General features: G+C 40.4%; 1 protein-coding gene across 2 annotated transcripts in view; it reads left to right on the forward strand.

The window, feature by feature from the left end:
* The window catches only part of LOC121094535 (toll interacting protein), a 66,655-nt gene that overhangs the window by 6,459 nt on the left and 36,623 nt on the right, over positions 1 to 23,573 (forward strand). The window contains exon 2 of one of the 2 annotated variants that reach the window (XM_040608262.1): positions 1,939 to 2,033. The exons of the other annotated variant lie outside the window; for it this stretch is intronic. The gene's annotated coding sequence lies outside the window, so the exon portion shown is untranslated. The remainder of the gene's footprint in view (positions 1 to 1,938; positions 2,034 to 23,573) is intronic. 2 annotated transcript variants of the gene reach the window in all.

Raw genomic sequence — 23,573 nt, forward strand, 5'->3', positions numbered from 1 at the left:
AGAGAGAATGCCAGCCTGTTGGGAAAGCCTCTGGTAAAATAAAACAATACTCAGATGAAAGTTATGAGGATGACCAAAAGATGAACAGCGAAGTGCTTTTTAAATCCCCACCTGCTGGTGATATAAAAAGCTGAAACAAACTATAGCATTCTAATGATTAAATGATTCAGCTGGAACAGTAAGAAAGTGTTACAAACTGGTTGAATAAACAAACTTTGGAAAATAGAACTCCGCCACCTTACACAGGTTTTGCTTTTGGTTAACTTCATGAGCTTCGGCAAGTCACTCTGACCAAGAATTGCCAAACTAAATAGTGAGTTTATGTGTCACAGATACTAGTCACTCCACTGGCACTCCTAAATATCAGTCCTATTAAAATTAGTTAAAAGTAGGCAGCCCAAAGTTGAGATGTCTAAAATCCGATTATTGCCTTTAGCTTCCTTTACTTTGTTTCATTCCTTCTCAGAAAATACTTCCAACTCGCCTGCTCTTTATGATATACTTTGAGGTCTTTGAAAAGGGTCCTTGAAAAATCTGAGATTCTTGAAAAGTTGTATCAGAAATGTATTCTTTGCATATTACTTTTGTTTTTTTCACCTGCCTAGAAATGAGAACTAACACTCCAACCACAGGACTGAAGGATCTTATTTTTTTTAGTATGGTCAGTTTGCACTGACCATTGCAACAGTTCTGCTGAAAAGCTGGGACACAGCTGCTCTGAAGAGCGGTCCACGAACCCCGTGGGAGTAGCAGCACACACTATTAGCATGAGTGCCTACTTCAAATCGCTCCTGCCAAGGCAAAAGTTATTCTCTCAGAAAAGCAGTAAATCAGATCACCTGCTCTTTTTTTTCACTGTGGTTAGTAGGTCACATACACTTAAGGATAGATTGAGCCCTCTAGGCATGGGCTTGCCTCGGATACGGTACAGCATGTACTATAAGAGGAGAGTCCTAGAAAGTGCTTTTTTTCCTTCTCTAGCCTTTTCCACCATGATTTTTTCACATCTTTCCTCTGTGTCATCCTTTTTTGAGTGTCCAGAATTTCAGGAAATGCTAAGAAGATGGTCTTGATAGAGATAACGTTTCTTTGAGGGCTTCATAACAGCCAAATTCCAAATGCCATCTTTACTCTTTATACACCTAAATGTAAGAAAATGTCTACCCAGTGATTCACTATTAAAACATCAGATAAAAACCTATGGAATTTCCAGTTTGTCATGAACTGGACAACTTTCCTTTGCTTTGCATCTTTTCTTTGCACAGCCCCTGAGATGGAGCTAGTTGATTGTAGAATGTCAAGTCTGTAAAATACAAAATTAAAAAAAAAAATATCCTGGTGAAATCCTGAAATGTTTGCTAAATCTAAGGTATTCATTATGGCAAGGTAGAAAAAAGTCTTAAGGGCTTCTCTCATGACAAGACTTGCATGACACTTGTTAGTAAAGAAAAAAGAAAGTTTGAATTCAATGTATGCCCTCATCAGCTCATACACATAGATCCCATTAATATTGATGAAAATCACATGGATGCACCAATGGGACAGTAGACCCATAGCTGAGTTAAAAGTGTCTGCAGGAAAAGAGTAGCAAAATGATAGTGTCTGTACAATGTACCTCTCTCAGTGCTCCGGAAGATGCTTTTACATACCCTAACTCAGCAGCAGTTTTGTGCTTTTTTACTGATGGGAATTTTCAGACCCCAAGTTATTTCATTAGGTAATACCACCCATATTTAAAATGTCAGACTCAAACTGCATTTCCCAGTGTGAACGCTGAATACCAGTGCCCGAAGGAAAGTTTTATAGCATCGATTAACTGCAACCATTTGTAGAACTGACAAAGCGCTGCGTAAAAGGTTTATTCTGACTTTTAGATGTGAGTATTGTGCATCATTTTTATAACATGCAAGCCAACAATGATGTACTTTGTTACTGCAGGTCAGAAAAACTTCACCCCAGTGGATAAATCACAGAGACTGACATTAGCAATCCCAGCACTTGCAAGGCACAGGATGAGAGAGACCACAGAAGAGGTATTTAATTGGGTTTTCCTCTTATCCCACTTCTGGTAAGAAAAACAAAATATACCTAAATGAAGAACACACAGCTCATGTGGGAAGAAATACCAGTGAAACAGGCCTGAACTGGAATGGTAGAAGTAAGCAAAATACCTGTAATGAAGTTAGATGAGAAAAGTGTTGTATGTCTTTTAAAAGTCCAAAGACCAGGTCCTGAGCAGGTATACATAAACTTCTAAAAAATGTACCAAGTAAACAAACATCAGTGGTGGTGAAGTCAAGACCTGGCCTTAACACTGTTTCCATTCTGGTGGTCATTTTTACCAAAAATAACACATTTTTTTAAAGGGCAATTACTGCTGCATGTATGTTCTTCATATTAGCATTTAAATATTATTAGATTCTATGCTACAGTTTGATGTAGATGTCCAAACTTGAGTAAGCGCTGTATCTTAAGAAGTACTGATCAGACACAAGAATGTGACAATCCTGCTCCCAGTGATGACTCTCTCCAGTTCACAAAGACAGGCATGTGCTACAGAGAAATAAAATAATTTACCCAGCATCGTTTGAGAGGTCTACAACTGAAACAGGGTTGAAAACAGATTTGGAGTCCCAATTCAGCAGCCACAAGGCAGCTTTTTTTCGCTATCTCTTGCCAAAAGCCATGAAATCTTTGAACACCCAAAAAGCAAAAAAACACCTAAAATACTTTCTGCTAAAGCTTAGAGACTTAGTATGGAGTCATGAAGTCCATCTGATTATTGATGATGTGAAATCAAGCTGACTATTTCAAAGGAGGCAAGTAGAAACAACTTCGCCTGAAAAACAGAAAGAATCATGAAGAGTTTAAAACCGCAAGGGTCAAATACTGTTGTTGTTCCCATTATAGCAAAAATTGTGTGATCAGTGACAATAGTTAAAGATACTTGTGACTCATAGGCACTTCGGATAGAGTTCTAGATGGCATAAATAGGAACAGGGACACACAGAGTAAGAAACATGAGAATAAGATATATAAAGACAGGAAAAGATTTGAGTCTACAGATACAGATACTGATACAAACGATACTGAATCCTGCCATTTGAGAGATCTTTCTGCAAAATGGACCTGTTTATATGTGACAGACTTCTGGCTCACTTTTTGACAAGTCAGTTCTGTGTGAACCTAAGTCAGATGTTTGAGTACCAAGATCACTTAAAAAAATTTCCACTCCACCTGTAAAGATTTGGATAATTGCAAGTCAAAACCTTTTTGCCCTCTCATGCGGAAATCATGGTGGTAGCTCTGCCAGCATTAGTAACAGTACAATGCATTTAAGTTATTCCCAGCTACCTATACAACTGTGAAAAGAATGTAGCACATTACCTTTGTGCTCTGTATTGTCTAAGGCAAGGTCTTGAAAACCAAGACACATACACGAGTGACGTCAAACATGGAATTTCACAGATGGTTCTCCTAGCTGGTCAATAATTCTTGATCTCACAGATTCACAGTAGTGAATGATTGTCTATGCAGTGACAAGTGTATGGAGGGCACAACACACTTAAATCGGTGAGGTCTGGCACCTCCTGTCCATACACCAGGTTTCCTTTTTATTTTCTCCCACATTTTAATCCGTCCTCCTGTTCGTGGGGCACCTAGTGCAAATGTGTGTTACTACCCTCTAGTGGTCAACGTCGCAAAGTTGAAAGTCCTCCTCCTAAAGACAGCTGGGGTAGGGGGCCCTGATCTCAGATTGCAGACAGGTTTTGTAGATAACACTATTGAGATCCACCCCAAAAATGCATTTGTCTGGCAGAATTGAAGCTTGTAAGCATGTGAACAAATCCACTATACACAACCTGGCACAGGCTGCCCAGAGACACTGTGGATGCCCCATCCCTGGATGGGGCTTGGAGCAACCTGGTCTAGTGGAAGGTGTCCCTGCCCACGGCACGGGGTTGGAACTAGGTGATCTTTTAAAGTCCCTTCCAACCCAAACCATTCCATGGTTCTGTGGTTCTGTGTGTGTTCTCCTAGCCTTCGGGGGTAGGCTGGGTACAGTGGAGTTACAGGTAATAACTCTAACGCTAAAACAGGCCAGAGTTCTCTTTGCTTACATCTGTGGCTCCTCAGAGAACAGAGCCCCTGTGAATGGCATCTCCAAAATTCTTCTGGGTCTTCTCTGTTGATTGCTTAGGTGTTTACACAACAGATCCCTATGGCTGCATCTAATCATAACTCAACTGTCAATCACTTTTCAGCATTGGGAGCAGTGATTTTCTATTATCAGTTCGAACTCCTTTAAGTATTAGTGTAATATATAGCATGGCATGAATACTGGGTCTGAAAGTACAAACAGACAAGCTCAGATCTTCAGCTAATGTAAATTAGTATCAGTACCACTGACCTCATGGATCATATTATTTGAAGTGAAGAGGAACTCCCCTGTCCAGTGAACTTTTAGCTTTCTATTTAAGCAAAGCTGCTAGTAGATTGACACACACTTCATTTTTTAAAACTTTAATGACTATTATGTGCAATTCCTGGAAATATTTAAACAGCACATTTAAGCCTCCTTTGATCATGAAATGGTTAAACATGTGAAAACACACTACAAAAGACTTGAACAGAGCTTTCTTGACTGGACTAATGCCAAAGCTATAAACCAATATCTTGATGCTGAAAGCTATGAACAGCTACATGAGTGGCTTAGGATTGCATCTTAAGAGATGCATTTGTATGCATTATTCTGCATAACTGTACATCTGGTGACAATAGAAAACATGGTGCATAAACAGGCATAGCCAGGGTTACAGACAATAAATTCAGGTAATCACTGGCCTTTTCTGTATCGAAGCTATTGGGGTTCCCTCTAACAGCCAGGCTATGCTTGATAAAAAAGCACTATCAGAGCCTTCTAGGGCAGACAAGGAGTCAAAAGCTACAAACAAATTTGCTTTACTACTTTGGGGAGGAATGGGTAAAGGCTGTGGAACAGAATAGCATCTGTGGGCTCTCTCACTTCCCTTCAACCCCTATTATCTGCAAGTAACAAGATTTTAGCTTTCTCGGTCACTGTCACCGTGGAGACCATGGTTCCCTCAACTGTGCAATGCAGCCAGATACCCACCTTTGTGAAACTGCGGGCGAAGTATCCTTTTCAGCCTGCCAAAGTCACAGTGTGGTTGGCAACACGGGACAAAGAACCAAAGTAAGAAATAATCACGGGAAAATGATTGCAGTAAAGTGATTTTTACGTTGTGGTATCCATTTCTAGTAGTAGAAAAAGAAGTCTCCCTCCATAACATGCACTTCATGAGTTCCCCTTGCTGCCGAAGGTATTTTTTTCCATAGAAATGCAGAAACACCAATTTCTGAGGAACTTTGATTGCTCTGAAACAAAAGCATTCTGCTTACAATGCATAAAGGCATTTCATGGGGAGCCCTGTACTGCGTAAGTCAGAGTGCAGGATGGACACCTAGAGAAGAAGCTTTCTTTTAAACAAGTTGCACTGAGATGTTTCATTTCTCTTGTTTCTTTTTTTTCCCCAAAGCAACTTATTTTACATAATGAAAATTAAAGTGATACTGTGTATGTTCAGAAGAGTTGTCTGTTACTTGTAGTTCTGACGCAGCTTTAGCTCTGGACAGGGAGGTGCAATTAGCATATGGTGGAGAGTCTGATGTTTGAGCTGTAGGTGGTGGTGTTGCGTTATGGGAGTTTAAGTTCAGTGAGGGTGGACTACTTAAAAGGAGGACATAGAGGCAAATTGGGGTAGCTAATGAATCAGTTGCCTTCAGCTGCTTGACAATAATCAGCTTTCCTTTATCCTCAGTTGCCTACGTAACATCTTTTAGAAATGTGAATAAATATGGAAGTCTTACATTTCAACATGATTTAGGAACAGAGGTAGCACAGCAATGCAAGCATAAGTGGACAGATGCCAGTCAAATAATGGGAGAGGTTATCTTTATGAAGACGGTGCTTAATGACAATTCTGTTCACCATTTTGCCATCTTTATGTAAACTCATTCTTCAGTAATGTGGTGGTTTAGATTTCAAAGTACATTTTGCAGTAGACTTTTTGGTTTCAGTCAACATAATGCGCAATTTGTCTTGCAGGCAGAGTCTAATCTAACACCCAATAGAGATAATTGACTTGAGTGAGATTTGCATACACAGGAATCCCATTGGTTTAGTATTTGTATACAAACCAAGGAATTAGATCTTACATCTCTATGAACTGATACAGCCACTGTTCCTATTTACAGGAATTTTGACTTACCTTGTGGCTTAGAACTTGTACGTAAAAACATCCATCTCACTTAATTAGTAACTTATTCTTTGTTACAACACTGTATTCACACTGATTTCCAATGGCAGAAAGGAGACAAGCACTGAGGCCTCTGCATTTGCTGCATGAAAAATGATACTTTCAGCTCCAGCCCATAAACTGGTACCAAGAGTGGCTTCCTTGTGTGGAGTCGAACTGACAGACACGCGGGGATATCGTCATTCTCTTCCACATAGCTGTTGCTAGGTGCCTGTCGGTAAAGCTCTCAGCCCCCACCATCACTTGTGGGCAGATCTGTGGCCAACAAGTCAGTGATAAACGGGAATAACAGCCCTGCTTCTCCCCTGCAGTTGTTGATATGAAACCGTATATGAGTTCATGTCAGGCAAAAAACCCTTTCCAAAATCCCCCCGAATAAAAAATCTTATTTGGGACTCCCAGCACATGAACAAAGGATTTTTTCTATAGCCTCTGAGATTTGGCAATGGGCTGGTGTCCCCCTGCAGCATTAGGCAGGCATGGTCCATTCTTTGCTCAACACAGCAACTTAGCCACAAGGGCATAAGGTATAGTTAGCTGAGTCTTTGCAAAGATTTGCAGATGGAAGATGCACTATGGAAAGAGTGAAGAGAAAGCAGGGAATACTGAAAGCAAACTGGAGCCCCTTGGTCTTTCAAGAAAGAATGTCACCTTCACCATGCTTTTGTCTAAAGGTACCTTAAAGAGCAACAGCCTGAGAAGGGTGAAGTTGAAAAATTTGAGGCTGAGAAATTACTCTGGATACAGAGAGTCACAGGCACAAATTCGGTCATGCATTTAAGCAGACGCTTAGAATTAAGCAGTTGGAGTGCTTACTTAGAGCAATTTCCAGACAAAGACAGTACTTAGACGTCACTCTGGGGACATTCAACTCAGACAGTGCTTAACCTAGGTTTTTCCTCCTTCATCATGCTCTGAGGAAGCCTGCATTGCTCCCAACTCTTCTGGGGATATGGAAAAGTGAATATGAGGATATTGGTATGAGAAGCTGTCAGTCTCTTAGGCTGTAGTTTTGTTTTTCTTCCCTGGTGACAGAGCTTTCTGTGTCCTCCTGGCAGACACTATTCAGCTTAATCATCATTTAAACAGCCGGTTCATTACTCTCATGAGTTTTCATGCCAGCTAACAGTTTTAGAGTCGCTTTTCCCTGATCACACTAAGACATTCAGATCCCTTCTTCATTTTCCTTTGCTTGATCTCCACAAATGCTGACACATGCTAACTTGACTCAAGCTTGTTGCTAACCCAAATAATCGTAACAATTGCTAACCTCCATTTAATGTCTTCAAAGAGGGGATTTTGGTAGTTTTTTGCTATCTGAAAAGTTGGATGTATCTGTGTTATTTGTCAGGAAGGTCATTCAAGTCCAATTCAAAAGTGTCACAGATGACAGATCTCTGGTAGGACACTTTTTAATTAATTTAACTTAATCTACTTAATGGATTTACTTGTAAGTTATCAGAAAATTCACTCAGAGCTTATGTGCTGTAAGTTTGGGGATGATACATGGAGTCTTTTTGCATACTGCATAGAGGCTGATGCCTTGTTTTTGTTCAAAAAGCAGTGTTGTGGAAATGTATTCAGCAGTGGTTTTGCTGTTTTTCGTATAACACTAGCCTCATCACTAAGGTTTCAAAAGCCAGACAGCTTTAAAGTTGGGAAGTTCCCAAGTTTAAGCTGATGGTAGTGTAACACAATTGCATGTCAGAATTACATTATTTTTTTTGTCTGACCATACCTCTTTTAGTGCAAGAGTGTTTAATTTTAGCTAACAAAATTAATTTCATTATTATGGCTAAGTGGTTAGCAGACCTTACTTATTTACTGAATATTAATGGAATCCTTATAAAAAGACAATTACTGATTTCTCCTTTGGTTTTTCTATGGTCGTCATCACTGTAGTGTGCCAGAACTTCACACTTTTTTCCCCACAACATTCTTGTTAGTTATTTTAATTCATATTTTCCAGATGGAAATTGAGTCAAGAGTGGTTTAAATGGAAATTGTTTAGTCACTTTGTGTTGGGCATTATAAATTAAATAGTTCTCATTTATGCTAATTTTAGCTGCAGATTCTTAGTACACCTGATCAGATACTTAAGGAGTAGGAAGCAATTAATGAGCACATGTCAAATATGTGACTTCTTATCTTGCAGTGTGTTATCTGAGGAGTATCACAGTGGTAGGGAAAGAATACAGTTTCCCAGGGTATCAATGATTACCTTAGGCATGAGCCCATTCTGTCCTCTTCTTAGCATCCCCAGCTCCATTTGCCTTGGCAACATCCCCCACCTTCCAGCCTTGGTAACAAATGGGGAAATATCATGTGGAACCAAGAAACAGCAATGAAATTTGAACTGATATATATATAAAGAGAATGGAAGCATTGGAATTTAGTTATGAAGAGCTCGGAGGGAATACTTGGTAAAGTTACTAACAACAGACAGACTCCTTAACTGCCCAGATACTTCATATGCTGTCCAATAGTTGCATTGCCAAAAAGGGGCTAGGTCTCTGCTGGAACTGGTATATGATATCCTTTGAAACAGATGCATTGATTTGTGCTTCATTTAGGTTTGTGCTGACAGTGAGAATCTGTCCCAGGAATACCCGACTCCTGACTTCCATCACACCCTTTGAGGGCTACTGAATGCACAGGAAGACAATAATTAGTATTAATATTCTCAGTGACTAACTGGAGAAGAAAGATGGAGCAGGGTTGTTGTGTTGACCAGAGAAAAGGAACCTAAGTCAGTGAGAACTGGGGAAAAGCTAACTAAAATAAACATAATTTGGACTAAATTAGTGAAATACAAGTAAACCACTGTAATGATGGAGGGGTGGGGGCTGCTTGTTTTCTTTTCTGTTTTCCCTGTGAATTTGCCAAAAAATAATTGGTGAAGAAAGGAACTGTGGCAAAAGTAATTCAGCATAAAAAACACGGGACTGTGTATACTTCTCTAATTGATCATGGTTTACATCAAAACCTAATATTGTTTATACTCAAGTGATCTGGGGCTTACTATTTCATGTGGGTTTAGTATGATTGTCTTTGTGTTTACTTTAATGGAATGTGGAGCTTGAGATCTTTACAGTGCTCCTTCTTCTGAAGAAACTGTGAAGTGGAAGGTGAACATGCTCAACAATGTAATGGAATTTTTTTTTTGTTTTAATTTCTTTTGTTGTTTGTTTTGAAAAATCAGAAGTATATTGCATCCCAAACGTTATATGAAGGATAACGTGGAGGTACAAGTAGTCATTAAAAAAAGCTTTTAAAATGAAACTAATAGTAAAATATTGAACAATTATGCAAAGCATTCAAGATTGATCTAATTCGTTGCATGGAGCTCATAGTTCTGTAACTCTGTTTGCTTTATGAAAATATTATTATTCTTTACAGCAGTTGTCAACATTTAACTAGCTTGGATTTTTTGTAAGAGCTTTTTCTATGGCTGTTCCTTTTCATAGGTCTGACCTAGAGCCACTGAAACTAATGGGAATTTTTCAGATGACGGTGCTTTGCACCAGAAAAGCATTACTCTGCCTCTTGCCCCAAAAGAACTAAATACATAGCAATTACTAAATGGATATAAGTTTGTTAAAGGCCCTGTGCAGAGGAGACTCATGCCCTGCTGTTCATTCCTACCCTACGAACTACAGATATGTGTAATTTGTAGTAAAGTTGCACTAACCAATTTCTTTCCCTTTTACGAAACGCAGATTTCATCCAAGTGTTTCCAGTCCTCACCCCATCCCTGTGGAAAGCATTCTGTCTGTGACCTCTTTGATTTATAGTCAGAGAATTCCCACAGAAGCACCCCTAGAAATCTCAGCCAGGACAGTTTCAAAGGAATCAAAAGGCAGTCCCTCTGGTAAGCATATTCCATAAATTTAGGGATTTACAGGTTGATCCTAGTATTTTAAACTCCATTTAGAAACCTAGTGGCAGCTGCTACAGACCCAGAAATACTGGTGTCATAATAATTTTGTCATGATGGTGCTTTGAAAATTGGTCATAGAATTGTTCCTCAGCTTGAGTTTCCCAGGGGCACTAAGATAAAGTGTAATGCAGCTAAATAATCTTGAAGCAATAGAAGGAGGGATTACTCTGGCAGAGATTACCTCTGGAAGAGAGAGTTGCACTCTTCTCACCAGATACAGATGAGAATATTGATAATAAATCTGACTGAGAAAAGCTTTAGCATCCTTCTCTTTTATCTAAACAGTAGAATCCAGCTGACATGTTTCTAAGCTAATGAGGCCATCATATAGGACACTTTTGTGGTGGCTATGCAGCACTAGAGAACCTAGCCCGGTGTTTAGATTGTGTAAATCAGCTCTGTTATCTCCTCACTAAATTGGCAAGTACTGTCATTCCCAAAGCCTCCAATAGCTTCAGGAATCAAGCTGCCATCCCTAACTTTATACCTCTGCTTCAGGACAAAATGAAAGTGCTTCTCTTAATACCTAGAAATCCTTTGTCCTCACCCCACTCATTATTACAATGTCTTGAAATTCAGCTAGAATGCTTAAGTAACTGAAGAATAATCTCCAGAGATTAAGAGATCTGCAACAAAAACAATAGGAAAGTGATCCCTAGAGTAGGGGGCTTTGTGATTCTTCTTTTGTTTATATAAGTCCATAGCAGCTTCACAGAAGTTACAGCAGCAGAAAAATCAAATGACAAGAGCCTCCAGCCCCACAATTACTGCTATTTAATTACATCTTTTAAAAGGAGGATTTTCCAATGTAAAAGGGGAATTTGAAAGTGGAGGGAGAGGCTTGTGTGAGTTTTTCATAAAAGGCCCTTATATTTCCTGTTACCTGCTTTTGTTGATCTGCTTTTATATCAGTTTTTATGTTGTGTTTTGTTGTTTTTTTTTTAAACTTAGTGACCTACCCTTATCCCATATGGGGAAAAGATTTGGGGGTTAGTCTTTTTACTAGACCTCTGTAAAAGCTAGAAATGATGGACACACGTTTATAAATCTGCATAGTCTTCATAGACTTTTCTTCCTTACAGACTGAGAGCTTCTTTACCTGTTTAAGTATCATCAGGTACAGCGCCAGAGATATCTGCACTGTCTCTGTAGACAGCCATTTGGTTTCCCCTTTCTTGGCAGTCAGTCATTTCACTGTTGTTCTGGGCTGAGCAGACACATAGGTCTTGGATTTGCCCAGGCCAGAGATTAGATCGCATTTAAGTGGCACTGCAATTATAACATTTTCTTCTTTCCTCTCTTCTCAGCTTCCAGATTTGCTTCCTATGCTGCCTTCTTCAGCTTCCAAAGTGTTAATTCCTTTACTGTTTCAAGTAGCCCAGCCCAAAGCATCTTCCTTTCCATAACCTGTTTCTTTCCTAAACTGACAGATATTTTTCCCCTCTGAATCTTTTGCAGTCTTCATTTTCTGTCCATCATGTTTTCAGTCAGTCTGCCTGACAAATCCTCCCTCACCGTGCTCCCAAAAACCTGGCTTTTGATCCAGCGTTCAGCCATTTCACCTCTGGGCTTCAAGTCCTGTAACTTGGAAGATACAGCAATAAAGCAAGCACAAGGAAGACTAATCCCTGAAATGGACTAGGTAGTTCTCCTTCCTATTCTCCCCCAAGGCAAACACATTGACATTTGGAGTTAAGTTAAATTCTGACTATATAAAAAGAAACTCCAGCTTACCTATAAAGTTTCTAATGGCTAGCACTGAGAGTCCCTCAGTTGCAAAAACTGGGGCAGAACTTGCTGCAAATTCGTAGTAAATTTCTCTGGGTAATGGCAGGGAAATCATTCTTCCTCTATATAAGCAAATCTTACTGTGCTCAGGCACTCTAAGGAAAGCTATTAATCCTGGGCCTGATCCGTCTTATACTAGTGTAAATCAGAAGGAAATCCCCTGAAGTCAGAGAAGTTACAAAATTGCATAAAATAATCTTAAATTATTACTAAGGCCAGGAACCCTGTTATGAAAATATGGACTAAGCCTCTGCCTCTCCATGCAAGTTGGCACTTCTAAACTTGCTAACATGAGGAGCAATGTGATCTAGCAGGCAGAGCACAGAAATAAGAGCTGGGAGGCCTTGACTGTGTTCCTGGCTCTGACAGTGACATATTAGGTGACAATGAGCAGATTATTTTACTTTTGTAAGCCAACACTTCCCCTTTCACCCTTGGTCTTGTTGGTTTGTAAATTCTTTGGTCTCAACAGGACCTTTTAAGTCTGTCATAATGTAAGTAATAACGAACTGACCCTTGCGAAGACTAATTCTAAAAGAAAATTAAATGAAGTTTATACTGAAGTTACTTAAGAATCAGAAATAACATATCAAGGTATTGTTTATTAGCACTGGGATTATATAACGCCAGAGCAATGAGGCTGTTTTGTTACTGCAAGACTCATTTGTCACAACAGTCACAATGTTTTCTTAACATGACAAGAGATCGGTCTATCTAACTTGCAATTAGGGACTAAAAAAAAAAAGCTTGACGAAAAGATCTGACCTTAATTTCAAAAATTAACACTGTGACAAAATACAAACGAAGTGCATTTTCAGTTTAATTAAAATGCCACAATTACAATGTAAATAATTGTATTTTATTAATCATTGGCATTCAAGCTTGAGACTGGAGCAATACTAATGATAATTAAGTTGCTGGTGCAGAGTATGGTGCCTTAATAATTACATAGTAGTTAATACAGAGTGCTAACTAAAACTGGGAAGTTCTGCATAGCAATTATGTTATCTAAGGCTGCTAATTAGTTATGTTAATTTAGAATTACTTTAGTTTCCTGTGTAGACTGGGCTTGTTAAACTGCAAGTCCCCATTGCCACTTCTGTCATACGCAACAGAACTGTTGCTCTCTTTCCCTTTCCATTGAAGTTTACACAATGACGTTTCACATCATCAAAGCATTCTCTAAGGGAGATGATTCTACAGCATCTTATACTGTATTTGTTAGTTACTTGTCTGGCATGTGCAGGTAGCAGCGTGTTTATAGCTCAGGATGCTTAGTCACGAAAAGGGCTCTTCTGATTGTGAGTGTCAAAGCAGAGTCCACTTTTAAAAGTCATTACTAGTCCTTTTTACAGACAAAAAAAAAAAAGGTTATTTTAAGGGATATCAGAAGAATGAGGACAAGAAACTAAGCTGGTCCAGAGACAGAATTAAAGCAGTCATTGGTAATTCCTGCTTGCAGTTATAATGTTGAGGTCTGTGTTTTAAGATCTGGGCTCATGAGTCAAGATATGGGCAAGGAGCTGTGAAGCCTGAAATGCCAAATCATTTGAGCTGAATGTAGTGTAAAGTAGACGTTGCAAATAGCTTGAGTGCACTAGGTCTCAAATGTAAAGAGAAATTGAGAAAATACCCTGCAAGGGAAAGTGAACTGGACAAAAGGCCCCACTTGTCAATTTAAAATTCTCCAGAAATATAGACATCAAATGGAGGAATATTAATGAGTACTTTCCTTCCATCTGCAAGGAATGACTGTTAGGAAAAGGAAAACAGAGGTGCAGTCTTCTTTCAGATACAGCTTGAGTGGCTGGGAGTCAGTAACCAAGTGTCTCAACTCCTTTTACCATCCCATGACGGAGTGGTTGTCCCCCAGTTTGGGAATGGGTGGCATTTCTTCTTTACACCTTCTCATTGGGTTGTTACAGATAGCCGTAAGATCTCCTCTTTGCCTTCTCTTCCTAAGACTACAAAAACCCACTTCCCTCAGCCTTTCCTAATACCTTTTATGAATATATATAAGCCAAGCTCCACAAGGGCATTTGGGCAACCCACTCAACTCCATCACCTAAATGCCGTTACGCATCATGGCCTGATTTATGAACACCAGACAGTCTCTTTGTTTCTTAGACAAGTAAGTTGCTTTGCCCCTTTTGTAGAGTAGCTTACACCCACTGGAGGCAAAACCTTCTTTAACTGATCCTTCCATTCCCTGCCTTTTTGATCTTAATAGAGAGAAATACATACTCCCTATGTATTCACACAGTGCTTTAAGGGATGGGGGACGATGGTGACAAGTTCCTGCCCGGCGCAGCAGGTGAGTCTCTTCCATGACTACCCCACCTTCCCGGGTGCCCTTGTGTAATAGGTACAAAGTTCTGCAAGTGGAACCACACAGTGGTGAGGACGATGCTTCATCTAGGCTGGAGCTGTCTTCGAGGTTAAGTTGTCCTAGGCCCTACATCAAAACATTTTATTTAAAAAAAAAAAAAAAATGGTTTGTTGTCATAGGACACCCTCTTCTGAGGGGAACAGAAAGTCCAGTTTGCCTTCTTAGGGAAGTGTGCAGCCTTCCTGGGGCCCAGGTTAAAGATGTGATGAGATGAAACTTCCTACCCTGGTATAGCCCTTGAATTATTATCCATTAATGCTTTTTCATGTAGGCTGTGATGAAGTTGCAATAAGAAGTCCAAGAACCATCAAATTAGGCTTCAGGGCCTTGAGACAACTGGTTAGGGGATCAGAAGCACAAGTAGTGTTCTCTGTCCTTCCAGTTGCAGGGAATGACGAGGAAAGAAAGAAGATGACCTAGCAGATCAATAACTGGCTCCGAGACTGGTGTCAACAGCAAAATTTAGGGTTTTTCAATCACAGGTTGGTCTACACGACACCAGGCCTGCTGGCGACAGGTAGGGTACACCTGTCTCAAAGGGGAAAAAGGATCTTTGTGCAGGAGTTGGCAGGGCTCATTGGAAGAGCTTTAAAATGGATTTGTAGGGGGAAAGTGATAAAACCAGGCTTGCCAGAAATAAGCCTGGGGGCTGCAAGCCAGCGTTTGAGAGATGGTGTGCTAGCAAGGTCCTTCAGTCTGCTCCATGATGTGCTGAGTACATGAGAGCACATCTGAAATGTCCTGTACTAATGTGTGCAGCATCCTAGCCATCTCAGTGCAGGTATGGGATGGAGATCCACATGGCAGCAAAGACGCAAGGGTTGCTGATGTGTTAGAAACCATGTAAGCACCTGAGAACAGTCGCATAGGAATTGGAGCTTCTCCCCACAAAAAGGTGTCAGGATCAATAGCCCAACGTAAGTGTGTCTACACCGGTCTGTGCAGCAAGGGCAACAAAGAGGAGCTGGATGCCATTTGTGCAGCTGTAAAACTGTGACGTAGTTGCTCTCATGGAACCATGGTGGGATGACTCACACAACTGGAGTGCTGCAATGGATGGCTACAGGCTCTTCAGATCTTGATGATCTTAAGCGTCTTTTCCAACCTAGATGTTTCTGATTCTATTCCTTCATGTCTTTAGAGAAACAATCTGAGTGCGGCCAATATGGAATTGCAAAGAATGTGCCTTTTTCTTTTCTCCTTTCTATTGGCAGAGTAAGGGATACAAATCAATATTTTGTGCTAATGCAATGGCAACATCAAGAGCTTTAAACCCTGTTCTTATGTTTTCTAACATGTGCTCTTCTTTGATGTTGACTACTTATATTGTGAGGATAAGTTTCTAATTTTCAAACATGTTGCTCTGAGCTTGTTTGAAAAGGTATTGTGGCTATGGGGAATCTCCAGAGGTGATGGTACAAAAGAGTGGAATGCCTCCCTCTTCGCTCAGCTTTTCTGCATGCAGGAGCTATTTTTAATATTACAAATTAATACATATGGGGAAACAGATCCTCTCGGCATTAGTGTCAGCAGTATCTGAGACTGAAAGATACAGAGAAGCAGGGCTGGCAGCTCTAAGGGCTGTGTTGCCCCAGGCAAAGCAGCAAATCTCCCGCGTGGCTTCACCCACACATCTTTACCGGACAGTTGGCTGTCCCTAATGTTTTGCTGCACTTGCCAACCCCAGTGATAGGGCTAGCCTTACAAAGAAGTTAAGCAGATCAGCTTACTCAGAGACACTGTATCCCACAACTAGCAGTTCCATCAAGAGCTAGCAGCTCAGAGCCCGGCTTATCAGATGTTGAAGGTGTGGCTGCTTTTACTTTTTTTTTTTTCTTTGGTGACTTTATTAGATTTTGATCTAGGCCTGAAGTTTTAATTTGTGTCTGTATGTTTTCATAAAACATCTGATTGAGGACCAAATTCTGTTCCAGTTGCTCTATAATATGATTCAAAAATGTTACATGGGAATGGATTAATTTAGTTCCACATAGGGACTTTAGGGCCTCATTATGAACTTTGGAGTCCACATAGGAAATCATCAGGGCTATAAAAGAATGATTTTTATCTTCCTTAGAAACCTACTTGAGTGGAGACGTGAAACAATTCTGCCAGTTGAGGTGTGAAACTTAATTCTGTTGTTATTTTCCTAGATTTGTTTCTAATCTAAGCAAAATTGTTTTTCAAGGAGCAAACACTATTCAGAGAGGCAGACTTCTGTTTTCTGTGGACAACTTTTCACAGTTATATATAACTCCAGAGGCACTGATACCCCTCATTCAAGCTGCTTAGTAATTTTTATGACCCCAATTTTACAGAACATGCAGCTATCAGGACAGACTGAAAAACTCGCATATGCTGCCCTATACAAAAAAAAAAAAAAAAAAGAAAAAAAAAAAAAAGTCTTGCATGCTTGCATGTAGCCAGTAACATCCTTTGCAGTATCACAAAGCATTTTTTGAACATAAACCAATTATATTGCCCCAGCATGGGTATCTCAACTGCAAGTTCACAAACAAGGAAACCAAGATGGAGAAGGTTTAAGTAACACAGTTAACAGGAGGTTTGTGGTTAAGACATAGACTCTAGAAATCTTTACCAAGTTCCTCATGCTGTAATTACTGGGCCGCAATGCTGAAGTGCTTCTCCCTTGAAGCACTGCTACTTCACAGCCGCTCTCCTGGCTATCTCCTGCAGACCATCCAGTCCCTCTTTGAGTTTATTTGGTTATTTTCATTACTGTGGCAGTGTCAGCAGAGGCAGTTCATCTCTTTGTTCTGCATGGGCAAGCTGGAGGGTCTCTTTTAGGCAGCTGTCACGTACCACTTGCTAGCTGCATGACCACCACAGATATGAGCACTTCTGTCCAGGAAATTCTGAGGTGAGCCACTTAGCAAGCTGCCTCTGTATGGGAGCTTTGTCGAGAAAGCCAGAATGCAAAACACTCCAAGACCTGAACTGCCTCTGACAGATGAGCCATTTCCAAATGCTTTTCATATACCACAGGGTAAGAGCAATTAGCACAGTTCAGCTGATGTGCAGCAAGGTCGTGCCTGCTTGTTTCAGTATCTTCAGCCCTAAGGTCCCAGCACAGTATGCGTCAGGCCATTTCGAAAATTTGGGCTTTTGTCTGAAGACAGGTCATCCTGCATCTGCTTCTCCTTCAAATCTCCCCCAAAGTACAGACATCTGTACTTTGTTTCAAAGACATGGAAGGCAGTTTGGCATGCAGCTCCAAATGTTTCTCAAAATCTTCCCCACAAACCCTTAGAAATACAGATCCCTGTGCTCATGCTGTTCTCCATGTGATGAAATAAGTGGAATTACACCACTGTAAGATAGAAGTGAGGGGAGGAAATGGCCCCGTGAGAGACCCTTCTGGATAGCAGTGGTGAAAATGAAGCTGTTAATCATCATACTGCATGGCGATTAGACACTGCTGCCAGGCTAATAAATACTCTGATCCAGCATGGTATGGATGTGCAACCAGATGTGTTCTTGTCTGCCGAGGCAGCAGAGGGATTTCAAGGTCCGTAGTGGGTCTGCTGGAGACAGAGGAATTATTAACAGTGTTAGCAATTTGAATAGTTAAATTGATGGGGGGCTCAGGGAAAATGTCAGTAAATTAAAAATCGTTAGAGACATTTTGAAAAGCATTAAGGTTGAGAATTCTGTTAAAGGACGTGTTTATTACAAAGATGACTGAACCCTGTTAGAAATGAAAATATCACTTGACTGAAAGAACAAGGGCATACATATGTCTAAGTACACACAAACACATTCATACACACTGGCAAGCTTTTAAAAGAGCAAATTTCAGACGCATAAAATGAAAGCAAGAATTTGAACAGGATGGGGAGTTGATATGGAAGCTTTTAATTGCTTCCTGATTTCTTGGGTCAAGTGTTGAATATGATAAAAGGGAAAGCAGAAGAGCATGATTATCTGTTTGATTCTCCCGCCTGCTGTTCTGTGAATGGAAGTGGTGAAGCACTGAGGAGAGGGCTAAGGGAGACTGGTCTGGAGAGAGGAAGGAAAGAAAAGGCTTCTCAAGACTGTCTAGTTTTGTGCATGAAAAGTTGGAAATACTGTAAAACTTAACTCTTTTAAGAGAAATGCACTGCTGTATTGTCTGAATGTAATGAATGCTTCTTTTCTTACCATAATCAGCAGAAATCATCCATCTCTAGAATGTTTTCTAATGTCTTGATTAGCACAAAGTTAATTTGGTGCTTATAAGTCCAAACCAAGGGGAGCATAATATTAACTTAGGGCCAAATCTTCATTTCCTTCCTTCACCAACTTCCTTTTGACATAAACAGTCATTTCGTTGAATAAGGAATAAGCTTAAAATATATGAGGACTTTATGATTTCACCTGTTAATAGAGTATTTCCATGTTACCCAACACGACATTTTTCTGTTGTGCATTTTATTCCTCTCTCCCCAAAACCTTCTGAATACTCCCTGAAATACAGCAGGTCCAGTTTGGTGTAGCACTCTGGCTTTCCAGCTTCCTTTCAAATAGATAACTAGAATTTGGACTTTCATTCTAGTAATACCATTAGACAAATTGATGTTGAATGTAAGTACGTCTTTTCCAGTTTTGTGGCAAGCCACAGTGGTCTAAGGGGTACCTTCTTTTGGTTTTGAAGGCTGAACATTTTTATCCTTCTCTAATTGTAATATTCCCACACTGTTGTCTACGGGAGTTTGTCTTTCTCTCCTGCATCAATATACAAGACAGGCAGGGATGCCACACTTCTAAAACAGCCACATGGAGTCTTTCAGGAGGCAGCCTAAAGCTACCTGAGGAGTCATCAGCAGGGTTTTTCAGTGATTATCACTCTCCTTAGTCTCCCTTGGGTTTTGTGCAGCTGGTGGAGTGCGGCTTTAGTGTGTGGTTAGCTGTGGTGCACAAATCCTGTATGGGTTAAAATAAGCTGGGACATCACCTCATGTCCTCCTAATAAGGTTTTCCTTCCATAGAAATTCATAGTACATTTCTGAACCTCCTTCTCTCTTCCCCCTCCCTTTTTACTTCTTAGTGAAGTGTGTTTTAAAGGGACAGTGTTCAAAGATGTTTTAATAGAAGCTCTACATGCAGAGCTGCTGCATGTCCCACACTTACTAAAAACAATAAGGATCTTCCACCCTGAAAACAAGGCTAACAAGCTCAAACTTTACAATGCAAAACTAACCACAATCTTTCTTGCCCCTATTGCCTTTTCTCCCCTTTGTTCCCTACAAGATTAGTGGATGCTCCCATTTAAGAGACATTTTAAAAGGGCAGTTTTTTGAGGCCACTTGGAATTGACTTTCTTGATACACCTGATATCTCTACAGAAACCTAATTTGCAGCATGGGGCTTTGTAATTTCATGCTAGAACAGCATAAAATGGAAGAATAACTCATCCAGAAGGAAGGGATTATGTAACAGTAGCAAAGGAGAATCAGGAGAGACAGTGCAGATCCTTTGGAAAGTGAGGTTGCTGATTCTGCAGCGCTATATACCTGCTAATTGGTTTCAAACAACAGGGAGATACATGGCCAACAAGCGGAAGAAAAGAGAGGGAAGAAAAAAGCTTGGTATTAATACAGCTCACCTAAATTCACTCAGACAAAAAGGCAGAGATCACGGTGATGTCCTGACAGATTTCTCCATACTGGGATAATAAAATGTATCAGAAGTTAGATACATTAGATGTGAATAATATGTTTGGAAATGAGACACATTTGGAATGCTTGGAAATCAGACTGGTATTGAAGGAGAAGCTGTGAGCAAGAAAAGCTCTGAGCCCACCAGGTAAGGAACATACTACAACTCTACAAGTTCAGGGAAGTTCAGAGGAATTGCATTGTGCAGATGAAAGGATAACTGGAAGAATTAGCTGCACTTCTGGCAGTAGTGAGTGAGAACAAATCCTGGGCATGCTTCTCCTTACTGCATAGGTCTACTGAAGCCAAACTTTGGGAGGACTCTCTCCTTTTGCTTAAAACCCAAAATGTCTTCTGTTACATTTAGAATATCTTAAAGCTCTTGCTGTTAGTAGCAGTTTGCTTTGGACTTCTCAGTTACTATTTTATCAGCAACAACATTCTGCTGTTGTTTTGTGGGTATATTTGATATAGTGGTGCAAATCTTTTACCCATGCTTCATTTTTTAAAATGAAGGATTATTGCCATTTTAAGAATAGCTATAAAGGCTCTGCAGAGCTGTCCACATCAGTTTAGTAACCTCCATTTGTACTGGTTTTGGCTATGACAGAGAATTTCTTCACAGTAGTTTGTATGATGTTGCATTTTGGTATTGTGATGAAAACAGTGTTGCTGACGCAAGGATGTTTTTGTTATTGGTGAGCAGTACTTACACAGTGTCAAGGCCTCTTCTGCTTCTCACACTGCCCCACCAGTGAGCAGGCTGGGGGTGCGCAAGAAGCTGGGAGGGGACACAGCTGGGGCAGTTGACCAAAGGAATATCCCATACCGTATAATGTCATGCTCAGCAATAAAACCAGCAGGGAGTGGAGGTTGGCATGGGCTGCTGTTGCTCAGGGACTGGCTGGGTATCAGTTGGTTGATGTTGAGCAAGTGTTTTCCTGTGCATCACTCATTTTTCTTGGTTTTGTTTTGTTGTGGGGTTTTTCCCATCTCTTTGTTGCTTGTACTTCCCCCCCCCCCCCCCCCCTTTTTTTTTTGTAAATTATTAAACTCTCTTTATCTCAATGCACCATTTTCCCTACTTTTACCCTTCTGATTCTACCCCTAATCCTGGTGAAGGGGGAAGTGAGCAAACAGCTGTGTGGTGCTGAGCTACCTGTCAGGGTTCAACCATGACACCCCTTCTGTGTGTTAATATATGAGTTCATATGCTTTTTTTTTTAGATATTGAGTAAACTTTAGGTTCTGAACGTAGTTTTCTTTTAATCAGATTGTTAACTGTGAATATATTTTATAGTGGATAGCTGCATGTAGTAGAAACCCAACAGAGAACTTGCTGCCTCAGGCAAAGGATACAAAAATATTCAGTTTGTGCTAATCTGACTGAAAGTGGGCGATGTGCAGTGCTCCATCCTGGAGTCCACTTCCCTATTAGATTGCCAGCTTCCAAGTTTTTTCACGTATGGGTCACACTGCAGAGTATATCTTTTCTCCAGACTTCGAGAAGAGCATGGAGGACTTTAAAGATGTGGGTGGATTTAGTATGTTACTTGCAGTTTGCTAAGAAGAGCTTTCATTAGTGGACACTAATTCAGGCAGTGCATATTTACATTTTGCTAAACCCTTTTGTTTGTGCATCTAGAGACAATAGGCACAGGAACTTTTAAAATACAAATAAATAAATACATGCCATTTTGTGGATGGAAAGTTAAATCCTAAAGACCTACGTGGCAGCTGGCCAACTGGTAATCATGTTGAGCCTTCAGAATTATCCCTGACATTTGTGTGTAAAGCAGGTAGATGAATCTTGCCAGGCAGGAGCTAGCAAACAAACAGTACACTGAACAAATATGATACAGGGAAAAAAGTCTTAGATGGTGAAGGGAAAGCTGTGATTCTAGGACATTATTTTCACTGTAGCTTGTAGCAGCGGCAGTGGAGGAAAATTCCATGAAAAAGATGAAAAGCCTAGAATAACCCCTTAATCTCCTTCGTGCCTGTCCTATGTGACAACTCACCCTTTGAAAACAGAGAAGATACACTCTAGAATAGGAAAGTTTGAGCATAAAGAGATTGGGCAATGTTCAGAAGTAAAGTGAAGACAGAACAAAGAAGGTTTCTATTTAAGATGCTGAACTGTGACTGAGAGGAACTGAATTTTCTTCCTGCATCCTTCTTCCTTTTCCTCTGGCAAGTCACTTAATCTCTCAGTATCTCAGTTCTCCAATTGAATAATGAGGCAGTAATATTAAATAGTGCATTTCTTTTCATATTTGAGAGCTTTTGTTTGTTTTAAACTAGAATAATTTTACAGAACTGAGGTAGGAAATGTGAGTAAATGGTTGAAAGAGAAAAGTGGAGGGGAGCAGAAGAGAAGGAGTTGTGGCAAAGGCTGAAGGTAGGAGTCTCCTACCCTGGATCAACAACATCAGTCAGAACAGTGTATGTACACATAAAAATGGTTTAATCAGAGAAAGTGCCTGGTACAATTAGGTCCCCATCTAAACAGAGACCTTTGAGTACTATTGTTATTGGGCAACAGTAGTAACGAGAGGGGAACTGCCTGTAAGGGGTGTTTGTGACAAAGTAGTCTGAACTGTACTGTCTGACAATTCACTGACAATTGCAGCAGTGCAAAGCCAGACTGATATTACTTAATTCTTGTTGCCCAGTGCCACAGGGAAAGCTATGAGAAAAACAAATGTTCAGTGGGGTCAAAGTTAAAAAAGAATCATGGTCGTGAAGAAAGGTTCCCAGAAATGTGTCCTGAAGAGAGTCACAGAGGATAACTCTGCAATGGGGTAGATCGCTTTGTTGCCTTCATTTTTCAACAGACCTTCTCAACCAGCTTCAGTTGCTGTCCTGTACACATAACTTTGGTGCTGTGCTCCCCCTGCCCCGCCCCATCCTGATCTTTGTTTCTGTGCAGACGCTCAAGTGATAACCACCTGTGACTGTCCAAATGGATGTGTCTGGTCCTGGTGGCTGTATCATATATATGACACGACAGCCAAGGGCTAATGTGAGCAATGTGCCTACCCTACCCAACTGTGCCGGTCAAGGTCTGATTCAAGCCAAGTTTGAAAGAAACTTAACTTCTGTAGTTGGTATGCAAAGATGACTTGACTCCAAAATTAGTGGACAGCCCTGGGCCTGCTGAGCTCTCCTGCATGGCAGCGGGCTGCGTGACAGGAACTCCCCTTGAGGAGAGATGCCCACCAAGGTTGCTCCTTGAGGCAGAGAAATTCCTTGTCACAACAGATTCTCGGTAAGTGATTAATAGCATGATAAAGTTTGAAGTCTTAGCTAAGTGGTATAAAGGATTGATTGTGCACATATAATCCTTTAGATATAAACCGTTGACCAAGTCTGAGACCGAGTCTGGATCTAGCCACATCTAAACTCCCCTCTGAGAAGGAGCTCAGAACACAAGAAGGAGCTTTCTGAACCTCATGACT

Source organism: Falco naumanni, chromosome 10 (genome assembly GCF_017639655.2).
Source record: "Falco naumanni isolate bFalNau1 chromosome 10, bFalNau1.pat, whole genome shotgun sequence".
NCBI lineage: Eukaryota > Metazoa > Chordata > Aves > Falconiformes > Falconidae > Falco > Falco naumanni.